Source organism: Camarhynchus parvulus, chromosome 1, assembly GCF_901933205.1.
Source record: "Camarhynchus parvulus chromosome 1, STF_HiC, whole genome shotgun sequence".
Lineage (NCBI taxonomy): Eukaryota > Metazoa > Chordata > Aves > Passeriformes > Thraupidae > Camarhynchus > Camarhynchus parvulus.
Genome location: NC_044571.1, coordinates 99,454,894 through 99,475,777, shown reverse-complemented (window position 1 = coordinate 99,475,777; position 20,884 = coordinate 99,454,894). Strand labels below are relative to the sequence as shown.

The 20,884-nt window shown below is 38.1% G+C and overlaps 2 protein-coding genes across 2 annotated transcripts in view; one reads left to right on the top strand and one right to left on the bottom strand.

Moving 5' to 3' along the window:
• Positions 1 to 20,884, bottom strand: part of CMSS1 (cms1 ribosomal small subunit homolog) — a 223,559-nt gene that overhangs the window by 99,821 nt on the left and 102,854 nt on the right. The window lies entirely within an intron of this gene.
• The window catches only part of FILIP1L (filamin A interacting protein 1 like), a 102,233-nt gene continuing 101,083 nt past the window's right edge, over positions 19,735 to 20,884 (top strand). Inside the window, exon 1 of the mRNA XM_030960315.1 lies at positions 19,735 to 19,775. The gene's annotated coding sequence lies outside the window, so the exon portion shown is untranslated. The remainder of the gene's footprint in view (positions 19,776 to 20,884) is intronic.

The following is a 20,884-nucleotide window of genomic DNA, read 5'->3' as shown; positions in this document are numbered from 1 at the left end:
TCACAAACCAGCAAGCTTTAGTACTGCATGTCCACATTAGGAAAAATGAAACAGCTTCTTCTGAGAACAACATGCTGGGTCTTTGACCCCTGTGCCTGCATTTTTCCCCTGAAAACCAGGGGAAATTTGTTATCCTCATTTCCCTTGCTCCTTACAGCCATACAATCTAGTGTAACTACTAAAAATATAACAACTTTGCTTTTAAAATCTTAGAAAAAAATGTTAATTTATTACCCACTTTTATAATTTTTAATAAAATAATTTTATGATGTTGTTGTTTTAAAGAAAAATGTTCACACAAGAATTAAAAACAAAGCCATAAAATACTTTTCTCAAAGATTACTAAGTGGACTGGATGGCCTATGATAATGCAAAAGCCACTCAGGGTAAGCATGTCCTGATGCTAGCATAAAGGATTGGCCTATCCATGCCAAGGAGGGGGCAACCAGAGAGCTCTGGAAGAAAACATGAAACACAGTGACTTCTTCCACATTTTATAAGGGCCTTCCTTATAACCCTTCAAATTCCTACAGGAAAGGGTCTTTTGGCAGTTTTCATAACCACTAATTCTTATATAAAATGAATGAAAGAACAAACACTGTAACTAGACTCATCACATTTCTCAAGTCTTTTAGGCTATGGTGGACAGACAAATTTATCCTGCTTTAAAAGAAATTCCACAAATGCAAGTACATATCACAACACACCATTAGCAGATGGTGATTACAGAACATGTTTGAGGCAGGCTTGGGTGTGCTCAATCATATAATTCACAAGAAAAGACAGATGACTATGGATATGTTACCACAATGAGGCACAATTTCCAAAATTCAAAGCTGAAAATAGATTTCAGAATAGAATTTGAGCAGATTTTTAAAACCAGCATGACATGACCAAAAAAAGGGCATGACTACAGACTTGTCCTGTCCCTATAATCTTTCTCTGGGTAGATGACATACAAGACTAGGTGGCCAATGGTCTGACAATCTGCTTCTCAATGCTCAGCAGAAGCCAGATATAAAGAAGTGATCCCCCTTCTTAGCCAATCTATCCATGCGACTGATGGTATTATCTTTTTACTACTTCATTTTTTAATGGCAGTCTTTTTACTGTTAATGGATGTGGTTTATGCAAATCTTATCCACCACAGATACAGATTTATAAATTACTCTAAATTACAGTGCTGTAATGGGACAGTGTTGACATGAAACTCAAGTAGTGTAGGATTTTCCAGAGGCACAATGCCTAGAGCCAAAGTTTAATTTCAGCTCTGAAGCAGATTCCCTTTGCACCTTTAGGTTACTCATCTCCATTTCCTCCTCTCTAAACCTCCCTCCCAGGATAGTGCTGGAAGCTTATTTAATGAATGTGAATCATCTTAGCACTGCCTCCCGAAATCCAGATATAATCAATAATGAGCCAAAGCTTTACTTAGGCAAAAGCTGCATTTGAGGAAAAGCACACCTTCCATTATGCCTGTCAGAAGTGGTCTCACAAAAACACCAAAAACAAAGTTGTGCTGTTTTTATCTCTGCCAACAAATGCAGCAGTCTGCCTTTAAGTGTGCTTAGCTTTCCTAGAGCCACACTCTGACCTAGGGCATCACAGATTCTCTGCCAACCAGCTCGAGCTTGCAATGCAGGACAGGTGATAATCTGTGTGCACCTGCCTTCACAGTCCCCAGATGCAGAGCAGAGACATCACTGCCTGTGAGCCTGTATCCCCTGCCAGGAGTCACCTCTCCTCAGAGGAGATGTCTCCCTTTTCCTACACACAGCCAAAGGGCAGATCAACACTCCTCAAACTTGCCTAGCTGCTTGCATGATCGTTCTCTAGTCATTTCCACCCAAGACACATTAGCACAGATGAGCTCCCTCAACTTTTTTAGTTGTTCTGGGCCTGCTTGTTCTGACCAAAACAAGACAGGGAACAATTGCAGCTGAGAAAGTGAGTATGAGAGGGCAGAATTTTGCAAGAGATGTGGTGAGTGCTTGTATGTGACCAGCACACAATTAATCAATGCCTAAGGACTTGTTCAAATTATGCAGCTGCCAGATGTGCTCTTCCTCGTGTCATTCACAAGATTCTACAATCATGAGACTCCCTGTGTACCAGATTTGATCACCTGCTCAATTACTTTTGTATGCTGTGATCCTAGTTGGTTTTGGCATCAGTATCAAGACAATAATTTCAGGCATGTGTTCTTGAAGAGACTGGTTTTTTATGTAACACTAAACAGCTTTACATTATAGAGCAAAAGGAAGGGGGAGCTACTTGAAGTATTCTAACTGCTAAATGTCATTAACTTTCCATCTGGTCAGCTCCTGGCAATTCCAGAGGTATCACAGCAGGCATGTTCATGTCCCACCTCCCTGTTCCTTTCTCATGACAGTCATCATCACCTCCTTAACTTTTTGGCCATAAGGATCACTTCAGCATATACTGCAGGCTAAAGATCCTCACAAAGTATTTTCAGTCCTTAACTACAGAGCTGTGAGACAGCTTGTGGATGAATGTCCAGTTTTAATGACAAGACAAAATGATGGAGAAGCTGTTATTACTCTCAGAGGCGAGCTGTTCCTTTAACTTCCAAGGCCAGTTTCTGCAAGTAAGTGTCATGAGAAGAGATGCCAAAAAAAAAAAATAAACCTGCATCAGTCATTTAATACGAAGAAAAGAATTAAACTGCTGTCAGTCATAAGTTTCCCCAGGTATGGCTGGTTCTGCACCAAGTGTATTGCCAGACCCACTAAAGAAAGTGAGAACAAAACCAATGCATGTGCCCAAACACACAACACTGCATGACAGCCATCTCACTCAGACCTCTGGGCAAGATTGATTTTAATTTTGCTAATTTACCATCCTAGAAAAGAGATTCTATTCAGATTTGTAACTGATAATAAAAAAACCCCAAACATATATTAACACAAGACAAAACATTAGCATCTTACAAAGGAATTATCTGAAACGTACCACTTATTTAATTTCATTTCATCAAAACAAGAGAGGTGGTCTATTCATAAGCAAATGTTGGCTGTTTACTGATATTCTGCTACAATCAAGACATTACAGGCCCCTGTAACTGACACCAAACCAGAAACCTAAATGTTCAAAGAATTAATGCCTTCACCTTATTTTAGATGGCTAAATTTAGTTTCAGTTGGCAATTTTGCCAGGTCAAAAAAAGAGCAGATGAACTCAGGCATGCAATCTTTCCACTGTACATATAATTCATTAGCAAACTGCACACTTTCCATCCATTTACATTCACTGGCACCAAAGCACCAAGAGGGTATGAACTCCTTTCCCCTTTTCCCCAAAAGCAACATTGTCTCCAAGCCCCATTACCTAAACTGGATATACTTATAGGACAACTACAGCAGTTACACATCTAAACCAATATACTAGTCAACAACTGATTATGTTAAAAATGCGATACTCATTTGAGAATATCCTTATAAAAAATCCTAAGAAATCCCATGACTTTTTATGAGTCTTTTAAGCTGTAATCAGTTTATAGCACAGCAACTGAGTCAGCTGCTATATAATCAAGGCTCCTCATGAGAAGCACAGCTTTGCAATGACACATCGTGCATTGTTCTCAACCTGCACGAGCCTGAAACACTGCAATCACCACCAGGAGCAGCTCACAGAATCCTCCCACTGAAATCCACAGGAAGGTATTTTCACCTTCCCTTCCCAGCCAGAAATTGCTTTGTTAGAAAATGGATACTGCCCTCCTTTGCCACAGCTACTGCCTTCTGAACACAATTCCCACCTTTTGATATCACTAGGTAATTAAGTGTCTCCTGAATAACTGTGACACCTCCATGCCTTTATTCTTGTTCCCTCCCCAGTTTGCTGCCTTGCCTGAAGCAGTCCTGACACCTCCACAGAAAGAGTCCCACAGCCCTGAAGTGCTGTTCTCTTCTTAACATGCTCAATGAGCTTGGCAGGAGACATCATACCCAGGTCCAGCTTTCAGTTCTCCCTCCCTCCACATTCTGGTGTGTATTGGCCCTTTGCCCACAAGTCCAGATCAGGAATACTGGTAGGAAGCTCATCGCTGCAGAAGACCTCCTCTGTAGGGAAATGCAGAAATTCTCCTGTGCAAAGCTTCCTTTTGCATTTGGAACAGACTTTGGTTTAAGGAAAGGCAAATTTTCCTATTCAAATGGGAAACAAGCAGAAAATGCAACACACATGAGTAAAAACTCATGTGCGTGAGAGCTCCCATTCCTAGTAAATAATTATTACCTGCAGTAACAGGCAGTGTAGATCCCATCCCTCTCCTTTCTGTGTGTGTATGTGTGGTTGGGTTTTTTTCCCTGCTTTTCCACCCCCCTCTTTTTCTTTTTCTTCAATTATAGCATCAAAAGAAAACTAAGATCTTTTGGAGACATAAATGAAGCATTTGTGCTCTGGAATGGCATCAGCATCTGGACACCTGGCAAAACATAGTTCAGTTCCTACTGTATCTATTTCTCAACCCCCCTGACAGCAAGCATGAAGAGTCTTGCCTTTCTTTTTATTTACCAACAAGAATTAAAGCTGAGAATGTTCAGAAGTCCATTTCACTAGGTTTTGTTCTGGTTACATTACAACAGATTGCTTTGATCTGGGGGGAGGAAGGAGGAGAGGAGCAGAGCACATCTTAAGTTCACAAAGCTACAAGCCAAGATGCACAAAACTGAAGCATTCCAAAGTTAAAAATAATCGTCTTTAAACTGCAAGAGCAGAGCTGTAATTTTGAGCAGTACAGCATGACATCACAGTTTATGTGGGGCCAGCTCCATAAATCAAACTGTGCCTAATTAGAGACCATACTGCAAATCTACATTATTTGGATGAATAATTAAAACAGGACAGTCCATAACACAAGCCAGATATGTTTACTAAAATATGTTTTTTTCAAACTTTTATGTTCACTACTGCTCACAAAGCTTTCACATTTAGTAAATTATAGACCCCTAAGCTTTTATTTTAGGCTGACTCCACTTTCAAGGAATTCTTCAATTAACTTTATGTTGCTTCAAGCTCTTCATCCAATGAGAAAACAATCTGTGGTTTCTTACTTCTCCCAGTGCTAATGGCTGCCCTCCGTGTTTGACTTGCAGCCTTACTGTCTTTTTAGAGCCAGGATCTGTTTGTCTAAAATCAGCCTAGTTGTCATAGTATTTTGACAAGTCCTCTATAAAAGGAGAGCAAACCTTTGTGGTGTGTTAACTACTAAGAATAATGAAGGTTGTTCTCACAATCTCAACAGATGAGTGCCAAAATTAAGGAACATTGAGCAATACACCCTGAGCTGAAAGCCCTGACTACCTCAGTTGCCCTTCTTTCCCACCTACTCCAATTTTTCCAATTACTGCTTCTTTGAGTTGTTTTTCTAAAATGTGTGCTTTTTCTCAAATCTAAAAGCTATGACATACTCACACATTTGTAGCATAAAAAAGCCCCCAGTGCTATCAAACATTACTATCTGTAGATGGTCAGGACACCTCTTGAATTGTTGGAAATGCTGTGGAGACTTTGACTATCAGTTACTGGGTAGATAATGTCAAATCAAGAGCCAAAGAGTTTAATGAAAAGCATGAGCTGAACAAAAGGGATAGGATTCATTCCTAAAGTGCACATTTTTCCTCCTAGAGCTTGAGAAATTTGTGTGAAACTTTTAAATCTCAGAAATAAAAAAAACAGGGGAGAGTTGGCAGCTCTCCTTCCTTTTCCCTCCTGGTATTTGGCTGGGTAAATGGACCAACATACAGTTGATTAAAGGAACTCTGAAGACAATGACTAAGAAGCAAAATGTTTGACAGTCTAAACAAAAAAGGACTATACAAAAATAACAGTTATGTCTCTTAGTGCAGTATTATGTTGTGCAAGTCATTTTTTTCTGTAGAATGTTAACCAAGCACAGATATGGAGAAAGTATCATTCACTTCTTAATACATAGATTTTTAGATAAAAAAATCCATGGGGTTTTAAAGAAATCAAAACACATTAAACATTAAATACACAGCACAGCAATATTTATAAAGAAATGACAAATGAATCTCCCTCAACCACAGCCACCATGATCAGCATATCCTTAAATAGGAATGCACCTTTCTGACCTCAATTTCAATTCTTTGTTACAATAAATAGGCATCAAACTTGTAATTTCCTTTTTTTTTTTAATTTAAGACTGTCTTTGTGGCCAGAAATATTATGAATGACCTCTGTTAACTGCAAGCATTCAGAGCCATAGCCATTCCAATTCCCTTACATCCTCAGTGTGCAGCAACAGTTTTCTCAGAAAAAAAAAAAAAAAAAAAAACCCCCAAAACAACCAAAAAAACCCAACCCTGTAACTATTTGGACATACTTCTGAAAGCAACAGTGAAAATTAGGAAAGCAGTCTTGCAAAAGAAGCATCTATTTTTGAAATGTGTGCTTTTAAAACACAATGCTTATGGAATGAACTACTTCAGTTCTCTTGTGTAAACTTGTACAGATTGTTTGCTATTGATCTTTTGAGTCATATTTTGGCAGCAAACTGGTATCCTTGTAGAAAATATAAGTACTGCAGAACAAGTGATGTAATCTACATCTACACTTAATTATTTTTTCTTCTTTTTTTTTAGTTAAATTTATATTTTAAAATAATCTGAACTGCATACTTCATTTCTTCCCCAGATGAGGAGCTTTATGATAGTGAAGACCTTCAGAGGAGACAGTTTGTCTGTAAGAATGTGGCTCCTTTAAGTCACAGGACAGAACTCAGATCAAAGAATGTAGTGTTTCTATCTGTACTCAAATCTAGGTCTATTAACTGTTTTCTTAATTGAATGACATAAAGTGACTCTATAAAACCAGTGCAAAACCTGATCTCAAGGAATTGAAATCTAGGATTTTTCACAGTGTATTGTTCTTTCCTCCCTGTCCCCAAGCTTGCTGTCCATTCAGAAAACAACACATAGAAGAGAAAAAAGAAAACTGCACTGTAGCAAGGCTATCCACATGGCCTAGGCTTGTGCTGTGTGTGCAGTATATATACAAGTACTACATGCTGATGTGGCCCAGAGCAGGGGCACAATGTCCAATTTCTGGTCCTTTGTGGAGTACATAACACTGCGTGGCAGCTGGACACAAGCAGGGTTAGAGAGCATATGGAGGTGGGTAGCTGACAGAGTGAAACTAATGCAGTACTCCAGACAGGTAATTAAAGCTGTGCTCAGCCTCAAACTCTCAAATGTGGTAATTCTTTAACCAATAAAAGAAAAGGAAAGGGCAACAGTGAGTGAGAGAAAGTACATAAGCAAAGCATGTGCAGGACATGGAGCACGAGTGCTTTCCTCTTTCCTCCTCTCAGGTTTCTCCCACTGAGAACCACTTACCTGATGGCCTGAATCTCTTCTAAGCCTGGTTACTCTTAAAACAAGAACACAGTCAAGGCCAGTATATAGAGAACAAGTATAGGAATCCTACCTTTTAAATCCTAGATCAATGTTTTCTTCCCTCTCTGAAGCAGTGATTGATGCCAGCTTTCTCACACCTTTTCCTCACTCTCATGCCATCAAATGATACTATTTCTCTACCCTACTTTCCTTGTCACACTGCTTCCCACCTCTTTCTCAGTGCCACCTGAGATCCAGTCTCATGTGGAGCAATAAAGATAAGGACAAACACCATACACCCACCTCTGAGCAACTACAAGCACAGCATCTCAAACTTTTCCTTCAAGAGCATCTCTAATGGCCCTTCAGATAGAATGGCAAGGAAGGAGCATATTTAAGACTTGAGAAAAATTAAAATTAACACAGCTTGCAGTGACTTTATTAGAGGCTGAAGCCCACGTAAAATCTGTTTGAATAATAAGCAAGAGATTTTTGCCTTACATTACACAAAGAATCAGACTAGATGACTCCAGAGGGTCCTTCTGACTAAGTTGTGACAATACACAGGCAGGAGAATTTTAAAGATCAGGGTTATTTCCCAGTATGAATTGCACTATTTCTTGTTTTAATTTTGATCTTCTAAAACTAGACAAACCCCAAAGGAACATTATGCACACAGCAGCCCAGAGCCTACCTTTAGATACTGTCCAAATGACATATTTTCTGACCAAGGAGATAGCAATACCTCTGTTTTCATTAATTCTCTATTAGGAATCACAGGATTCAAATTGTTGATTTCCAGCATTACCTCATGCTGGGCCTCCCACTGATTAATTAAAACTGTATTTGTAGAGGAAAAAGAACAAAAAAAGCAGAACTGCAGTAGTTTGAACCAAGAGTGTCCCTGATAAAAGAAATGGTCTGCTGTTCCAACTCCTTTCCATAGGTTGATTGTGAATTGTAACCAGACAAGATCTCCTTCTTCAAGCTTCCAGAAACTGGCAAACATGTCTACTGCACAGGAAGTCATATTTATAGTTGCATTACTTCTCACAATAAAGCAATTCTCCTATAATCAGAAGGCTTGCTAAATGAAAGATCTTTTTCCTTGAGATTGCAGCCTCTTAAGAGAAAGCTTCCAACTCTACAGTTAGTAATGGCTGAGGAGGGAAAAACACAGTTCAGTACAGCCCCCACATCATTGTCACACAGTAAAGACATAGCAGGATTTTTTATTTCAAAAAAGAAGAAACAATTCTGAAATCCTGGTATTGCAGTGTGTGTTAATTACCCTGTTGAGTTACCATTTAATTTTCAGTGTGTGTTTAGATGCCTGTTTTTTACTATCTAGCTTTAAATTCTTCTGGATATAGACAGACAAAGAGCTTCTACTATATAAGCCTTATTATATACTTGGGCAGGGCCTTTGAGCATGCAGGTATTCCACAAGAAATCTGAAGCAGTACATTGCTTCATTTAAGAGAAATATATTTCAAACTCCTCCAAATTACTACAGGTGACGGTTAATAACTTGCTTGTGCATTTTTACTATCATCATGCATATAGAAAATTATTAAGAAAAACCCAAACACCTACTTGAAATTTTCAAATTCTCTTCCAGCCACTGTATCAGAGTATTTAAAAGGGCACAGCACTAGCTTTGGCCAAGAATTCCCCCTCCTCCCTTAAATACAGAGAAAAGGAATACCATTTTTTTAAGGAAGAGAGAGAGATTAATACTTTACCCAAGCAGAAATTCTTCAAAATCAAGAAATCAATGCAAAACTCGTTCTTACCTAAAATTAGAAGAAAAGAGAGAGGAAAAGGTAAGAGAGATTAAGAATCATCCCTTGGAGCATTACACCTTCAAAACAGAAAGAATTCCCGAACAAATCTAAAGTAAACAAGTTGCACCAGAACAGGAAATTGCAATTTCTTTGAAACAGTAATTAACCTTGTGAGGGAAACCACTACTAATATAAACAAATAAGCAATAAAGGAAACCATTTTAGCAGAGGAAAACCTGTCTTGAAGCAGCGTGACAATGGAATATAAAAACACTTTGCCTGAAGTGGTGGGTCTCTAAAGAAAATTGGAGCAATTCTGTAGTAAGGATTATGCGGACACAAGCTTCAAATAGGTAATTTTCAAGGTTTCAAAGAAGAGGCTGGACCACAGAAATTCAGAAACTTTTAAATACAGGACTCAAATTTAAACTGAATAATCTCATACTGTTGTCACACATAAACAGGAGGATTTTGAAGGATATCTATCAGGCTAAATTGCTTTTATAATCATGGTTTTCCACGCCCAATCCTTTTTAGTTATAAATAACTACAGCTAAAGTAAGCACAAGCATCATGGTCATTATTTCATTATATGAAATGGTAATCAGAAATAAGAAAAGACTAAAAATCAGAAACTTGAACTTTCATCAGAAGCTGATGTTTTCAAAAATTTGCCTAAGGAACATGCATACAGAATTGGAAACAGAGCTAACATTCAGAATTCAGTAAAATCATTACTTTTAGATAAAAACTAATTTGCAAATCTGAAGTATTTTTTACTTTCATTGCTTGCATTTCTTAAATAGCTAAAAGTGAGCAGTAGTCCTCTTGTATTTATTTGGAGGAAGAAAAGAAGTTCATAGTGGTGTAAGAAAGTTATAAATAAAATAAATACCAAAAACAGAAACATTTTTTATTTCAGATTTTAAGTCAACTATCTGCAAGAAACAGCATTTCAGACTGTCCTTATTTGTTCTTGTTTATTACACTGGCGCCCTTTGTGGCTTCTTGTATTTTAGCAACTGGGACATACACAGTAAAGCTAGCAACACAACAGAAGTTTAGCAAAGGCAGACATAATTTGATTTTAAAAAACCACCACAGAAAAGAGCAAGAAGCTCTACAAACAGTGGAACCAATGTGGTTTGGCTTCCCATGAATTTGTGTCTTATGGGGATTTGAAACAATGTAAGTAGGTCCACAAGCTCACACCAAGCTCTCTCTTACCTACCTGGGAAGCCACTGGAATGAAATTTGCTAAAACTTACTAACATCAAAATCTGTTTCTCAGCTGGTCCACCCCCAACACTGGGAATGACTGTCTGAAAAACAGATAAAAGTCCTTCTTCCCTAGAACAGCAGGTCAGTGACAGAAGTATCAGATCCAATACTTTTAAACACGTTCGTTCCATTTTTACTAAGTGGTATTCAACTAAGGAAATAAACTCTCTTCATATCTGAACCAGCTTCTAAATTTCTACAGCAGTGTAAAGTTTTGTGACTTGTTATCTTTTTCATGCATTTAGGAGAGAAGAGAAAAACCTTTATATGATATTAAAACAAATCCCCAGCCAGCACATTCCAATATTTACAACCAAGGGGGGTTTAATAAATTCAGAAATGGAAAATATTTGTTATAGAGATCTAAAAGACAAATACACCACCTATGCCTCATTACCCACACAAAGCGAGGTTTTTTCCTACCTCTCCTAAAGAGATTTGGGAAATGGAAATTTCCAACACTAGAGAAGTGGCAAAAATAACATGTACAAATTAAAAATGTCACAGGGTTGCACTCAGGAAGCTTAAGAGGTTATCTCTGGAAACACCTTCTCAAATGGAAAAATGGTGGCAGCAGCAATCATGGGAGATGAGGGAAAATCAGGGCTATCTAAAAACAAGACAAACTCACCAAACCCCAAGAGGAAATCTGAAACAGGAATGAAGGAAGATCTCTGACATTATGCACTTTTCTCATGTTGTTAAACCAAAGAGCAAGAGGGCACTGGGAAGCCCTCTGAATTCCCCTGCCATTAGCTACCTGCAGGAGCTCAGGCTAAGGGCTCCCAGAGTGAGCCAGGAGTCAGGCAGCAACAGCCCTGAAAGGGTTTCTTCAATTCCACTTGTACTACTCAAGGGTGGTGTTTTTGTTTGTTTTGTTTATTTGGGCTTTTTTTTTTGAGTTTTTGTTTTGTTGTGGGTTTGTTTGTGTTTTTAAAATTTATTTTATCTTTTAACCCTGAGATTCCCCATATCCTTTGGGATCATGTAATATGAGACTGTTGAAAAGATGAATGGATACCAGGAACATCCAAAACATGAAAGCAGATTGGAAAATGCATTTCTATGCACTTTCCCTGGAAGATAAGATGCCAACACACAAGTGAAATAGTTTGCTGCAGGCTTCCTATGGTGCTGGTACAACTAACGTACTAGCAAAGGCCACAGGAAGAAAAGCATAACACAGCAAAAATAAAATACTACATCTTCATTGTTTTGGACTATTTCTGAATATGTAAGACTGATGATGTCCTTTTGCATCCCTATGCATGGCGATCTTTGACCACACAGAAGATAATAACTACTGAAATACCTGGATGACCCTAGCAAGCCTTTGAGAAAGGTACCTAACTGCACACAGAAACACGTGGTGGGTGACCTTGGTGTTATCAGACAAGGTCTCTGAAGCTTGATAACACATCACAAATGCCAAACAAAGAAGAACATGTGCAAAAGGCACAGTACTCCTTAGGAAAACCTGGATTTAAGTAGCCAAATAAATAAGACTGAGCTACAGTTATAGCCATTTAACCCACTTAGTTATTTTGGCTTGGTACATTTGTTATCTGGCTACCTGAGCCAGGACACTGCTGCCAACATCTGTTTCCTGCCTCTCAGGTCCTTCCTCAATCAAAGGTTCCTCTGGATTTGTGGGCTTGCCTGAGCCAAGGAGCCAGACAGAGCTTGCTTTCTCTTTCTCTCCAGGGCTGCTAGCAACCACAACCTGATGAACTGGGGGATGGTGATGTCCTGCCTCGTAAACCTGCACAAGTTTTACAGAACAGTTACTTTTTATGCTTCTACTTCATTCAATGCCTTTCAATTTTGGGGGGAAAAAAGACATTTTAAAGCCTTGTTTGATTAATTTTCTAATTGCAAGCATGAAAAAAGAGGGGTTTGGACTAAAAGCAAAAAGTCAGTTCTACAGCCAAGGCACTGGCTATTTCACCAGAAGAAAACAAAAGCCAGAAAAACCATTTCACTGCTCAAACTGAAAGACAGATTCTAGAAACACAGCTTACATAAAGGCACGTGTCAAACAATATGCTTATTTTTTGCCTAAACACTGACTCACTGAATAAAATCTATGTTACTCTTTAATGTAAACAGTTCCTTTAAAAGCAGGAAAATTAAATACAGACAACATTAAGCTGAACGTGAACTTTTGCCATCCCCATTTAGGCATCTGGGTAATTATAATAATTAACTCTATTAGCATATGCTGCAATGTAGGTAAAAAGCATTCACATTGCATTAGAGAACTTTTAGATATTTTAATGATATGTTTACAATAAGAATTTACTCATCTAGTGCATCTTTTGAGATTAACAGATCATAGGATGTTTGTTTTCCTTTAAGATATGTTTGCAAAATGTAATCAAAGTGCACATAAAGTTTTATCTCAGGCATCAGTATAGCCTTTATTAGTAGTTGAGCCTTTTAGAAGTAAGTTGGGTTGGTTTTGGTTTTTTTCTGGCTAATTATTCAATTTGACCATCTTTTCTCTTAAGGCAATATTATTTCCAAGAAATGTCACTTTTCCACTTATCAAGGTTGTTTACATTCTACACAAATGTTATGCTCTCAAGCTTTCATTTTTGAAAATTTCAGAAAGTAAAGGGGATGAAGCTGTGCTTGTAAAAACATTCTTTAGTAACAGAATGAGTCTCAAGGCATTTTAGGTTTCCCACAAGACATTTTTCTGTCTATCATTTTAGAAGTTTTTCCCACACATTGTGTTCCCAATATAGGCTTTGGCAGGTTGTGAGATACAAGCTGGCTGGAAAATGATAGCCTGCTTTCAGCATATTCTTGTGCAGTTAAACATTAAGCACTTTTTGCACAAGATAATTCAGACAGCAGCTCACACAGAGAAAAGGCGACAGTTTCAGCTGAAGAAAGCTAAAGTCCTGAAGGATGCCAAAGACTTTGTGACAGTTCTACAGAGAAAACAAAGGAATCTTGAAAAAATAATCAGCATTACTTGAAAATTCTACATTGACTTTGTTCTGGTCTTTTAAAAGAGACTTGAGAACACGTGACAGTTAATGGACACACACACACACACAAATAGGAGAACAAATAAAAAATATTGTCTGCATGTACGAGTCTTCAAAGAGTATCAGAGAACATGCCCGTGTTTTCATATCAGTAAGATGAACTTCCCAAATGCTTCATTAAGGAATTAATAGGTGAACCAAATTTGATGGGAACTCTTGCACCTGCAAGAGTTGCTGTTTGTATTTTGTAAGCTTTTCCCTGTACAAATACACAAGAAGAAACAGGAGAGGGATGGCAACTGACTCACGGTCCTATTGCAAAGCTCACTAATGTCAAAACACTATCACTGTTAAACTCATGAACGTGAAAAAGACTCCAGTTGATAAAAATCAGAATTCACGTAAGGACAGAGAAAGCTGTCTGGATCACAGATATCTAATGGCACTTTTCATTTAGCCTTACGGTCAGCTATCTGCAAAAAGTGTATTGAATGTTTCATAAACAGTTTAGAACAAAAGCGCTTCTAATCAGATCTGGCAGGAAAGGGAGAAATGCATACATAGAATGAGGTAAGTGTGATCTTGCCCAGCTGAAGAACAGGGAATGGCAGAGCTTCAGGCCATGACTCACACAGACACTAAACAGTAGAGAGCTACAGATAATTCTCAGGTAAACTTTGCATGAGCCACTACGTCATCCTCCTGTACCCTTCCTGCATTAATCATGTCATTAGTAACCTGACGCAGCCCAAGAAGAATGTCTGATTTACAGGGAGCCGAGCAATGCTAACAGAACAAACCCTTTGGCAGGTCAAAAAAAGGAAAGACCAACCTAAATTTCATTTTAGTTTGAACCACACCCTAAAAGAACATGGAAACTAGGAAAAAGAAAAAACAAAAAATGGTATCTTCCCACCGTGAGATTACATACTTCATTAAAAACTCCTGATGAACCAGTTAAGAGTACAAATACGAAGGATTTGCAAGAGTGCACGAATAAAAATCCGGCCCAAACATGTACCTAAACAAAGCAAACGGGGCGGGGGGAAACCCCCAAGCTTTCTTTTGAAGTTTTTACCACAGTTACGTAATTTCCATGCTAGTCTAGATGTTTTTAAACATCTTTTATAGTATACAGTTGGGAACCAATTTTACAATGAGTACAAAGTGTACTGTTAGGCAAGATTCATGTCTCAGCTAGGTATATTGGTTACTCCAAAAAATACAAAAAGGATAAGGGGAATCACTGGGCAAGGGAAGTGAAAAATGGAAACTTCAGAATTTCTTTTAAAAATTATTGCTCAGTCTGAATTGATAGCAGTCACTTCAATAAATGTGGCTATAATCTACATTACTGTATATAGCTATTTCACCTTAAATATCCTGTAAAAGTAATGGTCATTTGAATGAAGGGCAGATCACTGCCTTTCATTCTGGAGCAAATGAAAAACCCTGTAGATTACCTTAAAAGCTGAATGGAATTATCCTTAGTTTCTGGAAACAAACAAAATTATCACCCAAAACAAGGTGTGCAGGTGGTAGCAGCTGCTGTGTTAAAGCTGAAGTCATACAAAGGCTATTTCATAGTAGCAATTTCCAGAAGAGCACCACAGGAAACGTGTGCTTAACTCTTAAGTGTATGGCAAACCCACCTCTTAGGATGGTATTTTGTTCAGCTTCTCATGGCTTCATCTGTTTCTAAGTCTTCCTAAGTAGATTGTCTATTTTCTTGATACTTCCTTCCCATTGAACACTCCTTTTTCCCTCACTTTCTTCTCATTTTATCTTAGCGACAGTTCTGTGAACTGCCAAATGAATTTCTTACCTTCACGACTTTGAACCACAGGGTTGCAGGTCTACTTTCCATCTTACAGCAAAGCTCTAGAAATTGAAATCTCCTTTGTCTTTGACCCTCTACAAGAGCTGAGCTGAAACAGCCGAAATATGCCACCTCAGTTAAAACTAGCTAACCATTTTCTTCCTACTCATTATTAATGGCATCCTTTTCACAATATTAAAAGTAGTGTACAAAATATGACCAACTGTACAGCTAAAATGGTAGCACAATGATCACAATATTAGTGGAATGCAAAGTAACAAAGAAAATGCACTTATGTTCTCAAACCAGTTTGGAAAGCTTCTCCATCATGCCATGACAGTAGCCCTATATCTCTTAATGAAAATTTTAAGAGATGTTTTGAAGGTTTTCTAAACTTATGTAAATGGTATGTCCCTTTCCTGGCTTCTTGCTTTAAAGGCAACAGTAACTTGAGAGAAGCAAAAAATTCTTTTGTCCCTGGTAGTTGTTCAATGTCATGTGCTGGAAAACACAGATAACCCCAAATCTTAAATAGGCAGTAATCTGCCTTACAAATATTCCCTTTGTCATCAGTCTTTCTGAAGGTCAGGTAAAGACTGTGTGGACACAGTGAAACAACTCTCAGAAGAGTGTCTGCATGGATAAACAGGGTTTGCCAGAAAACAGTAGGTGTTTGTGCTTCATTCAGCAAAAGTGCTAAGGACAGTTTCACAACTTAGGTTTACTTTGGGAGGAGTGGGAATATCTGGCTTGTCTTTTTTAATTTAAGACCTGAAATCAAAGAAAAGATTTAGAGATACAATGCCAACAGCTTAATGAATATTCTGTAGTGTATATAAGCACCCTGGGGAAAACCTGCACTCAGATAAACAACAGATTCCATCTTCCCCTGCCCTGAGGAATCTAAACCAGGCTCAAAGTTTACACCTAATTCAATAGTGGCTTTCAAAACAAACATACTTCAGACATATCTAGCAAATACTCCTCTTCCCACTCTGCATCCAAAACTTTCTCTTGGAAACAAAAGGACTCTTCCTTGACAAAGATTTCGTGGGTATCTTCCAAATCTGCCAACAGCAGATTGCATTACATAGTACACCTAAAAATTTTAAACTGACCTTTGTCCTCTCTGAGAGAGCTGTCTGTTCTAAATGGCCCACACACACTCAACAGAGAGCCAAAGCCCACATAGACTCTTTCAAACATGTTAGGTATCTGTCCCATGGGGAGAGCCTGTGTGTGCCTCCACGCACACACAAAAGGGTGAGAAGAGCTTTCTGCTGGAAGTGTTGAATATCCCACAGCACATATCTGGGTCCTCAGAGGCTTCTCCTATACCTTCCTCTGTGGCACTGCTTCCTTTGGCAGTATGAGCTGCAGAATGGTAAGGAGGAGGAGCACTCAGAGCCCACTCAGGCTGCACACCCACTGAAGTGAGAAGGGAGATGCACTTTACCAAACAGAACATGCAGTGGAGCTTTCATGGTTATTATACACCCCTTGCAAACACACCGAGTTTTCTGGTGGTGGGAACCGAATTTTATGCCTTCTGCCAACTTAAAAATCTATCCCTAGTGAAGAAAAACAAAACCAAAGAAACAAAGCAGACAATGGCTACAGAGACTCCCGAGGAATGTAATGACGGGAACAAAAGGCAGCAGAAGTAGTGTGACAAGGGTTTATTAATGGGTCAAAAAACAAGCTCAAATGACTCAGACAGAGAATCAAATCCCAGCAGGATTTCCTTAAATCTCCCTCAGAGACTGCAGGCCTTCATGCAGTTTGTATTCAAGCTCTCTTGGGATCAGTAAAAAGAAGGCTCTATCTGGTCTTTCACCTCTTGATCAGAAGGATGCATTACCAAAACAGGGCAGCATCACTACCCCCTTTAGCAGAGCAGAAACAGGCTCAGGAGAGCCAAATGGTACCCTCTGAAAGCAGGGCAGAGAGTCAAAGCAGAGCACACACAACTCCTACCAAGCTGCCACAGGTGCAATGCAAATGGTTTCCTTGGAGAGACCGTAAGAATTCTGTAAGAAAATGGTCAAGAGGGTTTGTGCAACTAGTACTCAAAAAGTACATCAATAGGCTGTAAGTGTGGAGAGAGGTGACAACAGTGCAGTGATTTAGGTATTTTATCCCATTCCTTCAAGGAAGGCATGTCTAACCACCTAAACGACAGCCTTGCTCTTCGGAAACACTACCTACCCTTGCCACTGTTGGGACTTTCATGCACTCTATGAATACTTTAATATTTCCTTTTGGTTATTAATTCATATGTAGGTGTCATTCCAAGTACACAAGAGAGAGCAGGGTGTTGTGATTTTGAGCATTTCTACGTTTCACAGGTAACTACTCACAAAATTGACACCTTTAACTCATCTATGCCAGGCCTTATTTCAATTATCCAACTTTAAAAGCTCAGTAGCCCAATGGTTAAAACAATAATTTAACAAAAAACCTCAATTGCTTGGATTTTTTAAAAAACCCACTAAATCAATTTAGAAATCCTACCCTTTTCACTAACAAATCTGCAGATTTTTAAACAGGGCTTTCTAAGCAGTAAGAAAATATATTCCTTGATGTTTTGTGTATACCATGGAAGAGCCTTTGATGAGGACAACCACAACAGCCTGGTTTTAGTTTCTTTCAGAATACCAAGACAAGTGTCAAATTCTTCTATACATTTGATGAAGAGGTAAATGCTTCAGATGCATGTCTAAAGATGCAGGAGAAAGATCAGAATACACTGAGATCAAAAAGGGACAGTCACAGAACTGTCTGGAATTATGGACTGAACAGAAAAAAAATCCGCATTTACTGGTCAAAACCAACCCAATACACTTTGAAGGAAAATACAAAACAAACAAACACAAAAACCGGTAAATAACATATTTTTTACGTCACTGTTACAAGAAAGCATGTTTTTTAAGTTCCTTGTGGTAGATCTCCATAAGGTGAATATTTACACTGCATCCCACAATTTTTTTTTCTTTTAACAAACAATTAGTAAACAGGACTCTGGTTTTATGTCCCTCCTGTGTCTGAATCTGTAACTGTTTGGTAATTACAAAAAACTTTCTCCCTTTTGACTTCAAGAATGAATTCTCTGCTTCACTATCAAAAATCAGAATTTAAACAAGAAAGCCACTACAGATCCAAAATTTTGTGCCTCTAGCATTTAAAAGCAAAAATAAATAAAATGTAAGTGACAACACAGGGCATCTGTAATTTTAAAAACTCAAACGCGTTTCTTTTGCTAAAAGGTGTTATTGCAGCCTTTCTGGTATTTGTTATCTTATTAAAATAGCCAATAGAAAAATGATCCAATGGCACATACCTGAAAAAGTTTGAGGCAGACAATCATGGGAATACTTGAGATTACCTGACATGGAGACAATTCATCACATCCAGAAAGAAGTGGGAAATCATCATAGCCTAGCAGAACTTTAGAAATTTAAGTGTTCAAGAAAGAGTTATCCAGAGCACATGAGCTAACCCAGACTAACTGGTGCCTTCTCCCTCTACTCTGTCATTACCCATCAGTAATAGATGGTTTAATACTAGAAATGTATTATGCGGTTTTTCACTCTTGGCAATAACTTCCAGGAACAGCAGACAAATCTAAAATATAATTCAGTTTGAAACAACTGTGTGTGTATATCAAATGAGCTGATACCAGCAAACAACAAAAAAATATGTCTTCCTGTATCTAAATGATCCCATTTTCCTTCCCTTTCTTTTCTGTTACGTCCTTGGATCGTTTTCTGAAAGCACAGACCATACTTGTTTCATTCCTCAGCATGCAGCAGAACTGAGTTTGGTTGCACTCAGGTCTTCCATCCACTAGCCTGCCTTTATCTCCTCATGCACCTCACGTGAAGTCCCAGGTCACATCTCTATAAAAAAGCCCAACCTCTGCTATTATACTATTCAGCATCCCCATGGTCCCTGGCCATGAGCTACACTTTTCAAAAGGCCCTTCAAGGTCAGTGACCCAGCTTCACAAACGGGCAAATTTCCAAAGAGGAAATTACTACATGAGTTCCAGCAGCTAGAATTTGTTCACTCCCTACCGACATAAATTAATATTTTTTTTAAACTATAGAAGAATATAGGAAAAAAGTACAGAAGAAAACAAGTTTTTAAATGAAACAAAGAGTAGAAGCTAAATAGTAGTGCTTTATTTTAATATTCCTACAGGTATCTGCTAGACTTCAGTTAATCATATTATTCCTGTGCAACATTTTAAATGGTAGAATCTTTACAGGATCAAGTCTAACTCTTAATAAATTATTTTATAAAATTTTTTCAAGCTAATGCTGAAATAAGAACTTCTGCAATCTAAAGAAAAAACCTCTCAAGCAGTATTTACTTATGCTTGTTTAAAAAAATCATTTATGTTTAATTTTCACTGCAGATTCATATTATAAGAGGCACAATTCTGGAGACAACTAAGAGGAAATTTAGGGAAAATATCCCTAACTATCAGCGGAAGAGCTCTGAACTGGTAGGAATTATTTTTATTTGCATGCTTTTAGGTGGGTACTTCTGAAAAATAGAAATAAAATACAAGCTTTCTCATGTCTGAACTTTTCAGTACAATGAAAATAATAAGAACCTGTACATATAGGACACTTTTTGCAGATAACTTGGTAGATTGACTGGTGAAAAATGTTAAATCTTTCAAAAGCTAATTCTTTTAAATTATAAGTCAGAGAATGCATTAGGGGGAAAATGAGATTTTGTTCTGCTTACTAAGGAACTCAATTAAATTATTGAAAAGCACATTAGATATCAAATCAGTCTTTGAGCATAAAGTAAATTAGAAAATGTAAGTAGACTTGTATTCCTCCTTTACCATTTTTTCAAGTCAAAGATACCCCTTAAAATAGTAAACAAAACTATCAAAAATTATGTGAACCCCCATATGTTTAACAAGTAGGTTCATCCAGCCAGCAATAGCATTATATTAAATACATACAGTGGTTACCACAATTGCTTTTGCCATCTGTACACGAGAGCAACAAGCAATGTTTTTTCTGGACTGAAATGATGTTTCTGTAAACATAGCCTGGAATTTCACTGTTTCATTTAAATTAATATGAATCTTATGGTAAGTGGCCCCAGGAGAAAGCATATTTCTGATGTCTTTGCATGAAACACACACCTTCCTGAAACACTTCCTGTCTTGCACCCGTTTTTGGATATTATCACTGTTGTCTGACAAGAATGAGGTCAGCTAGGATTTGCAGCAATACTTTACAGCAGCTGTCCGGCATTTCTTTGAAACTCCACAAGCTTTTAACTCCTTAACTGCCTCCCCAAAACAGACATTGAAGTCTTGCAGGAACACTGGAAGACTAATGACTTTTCAGGGTGCTGAATAGTCACAAAGGGTTTAACAGAGGGAAGTAAAAGACTGAGCTTTTCAGGTGAGCAAAAATGAGCAAGATCATGAACAGGGATGAGAACTTAAGAAGTGTTACCACCTTTGTGGCAGCCAGGGATGGGGAGGCAAGACAACATGATATATACAGAAGGAAGAGACATACTGTGTTTGAAAAACAGCAGAGAGACGCCTAGGTTTAAAATAGTCAGGTTTATCAGCATTCTCCC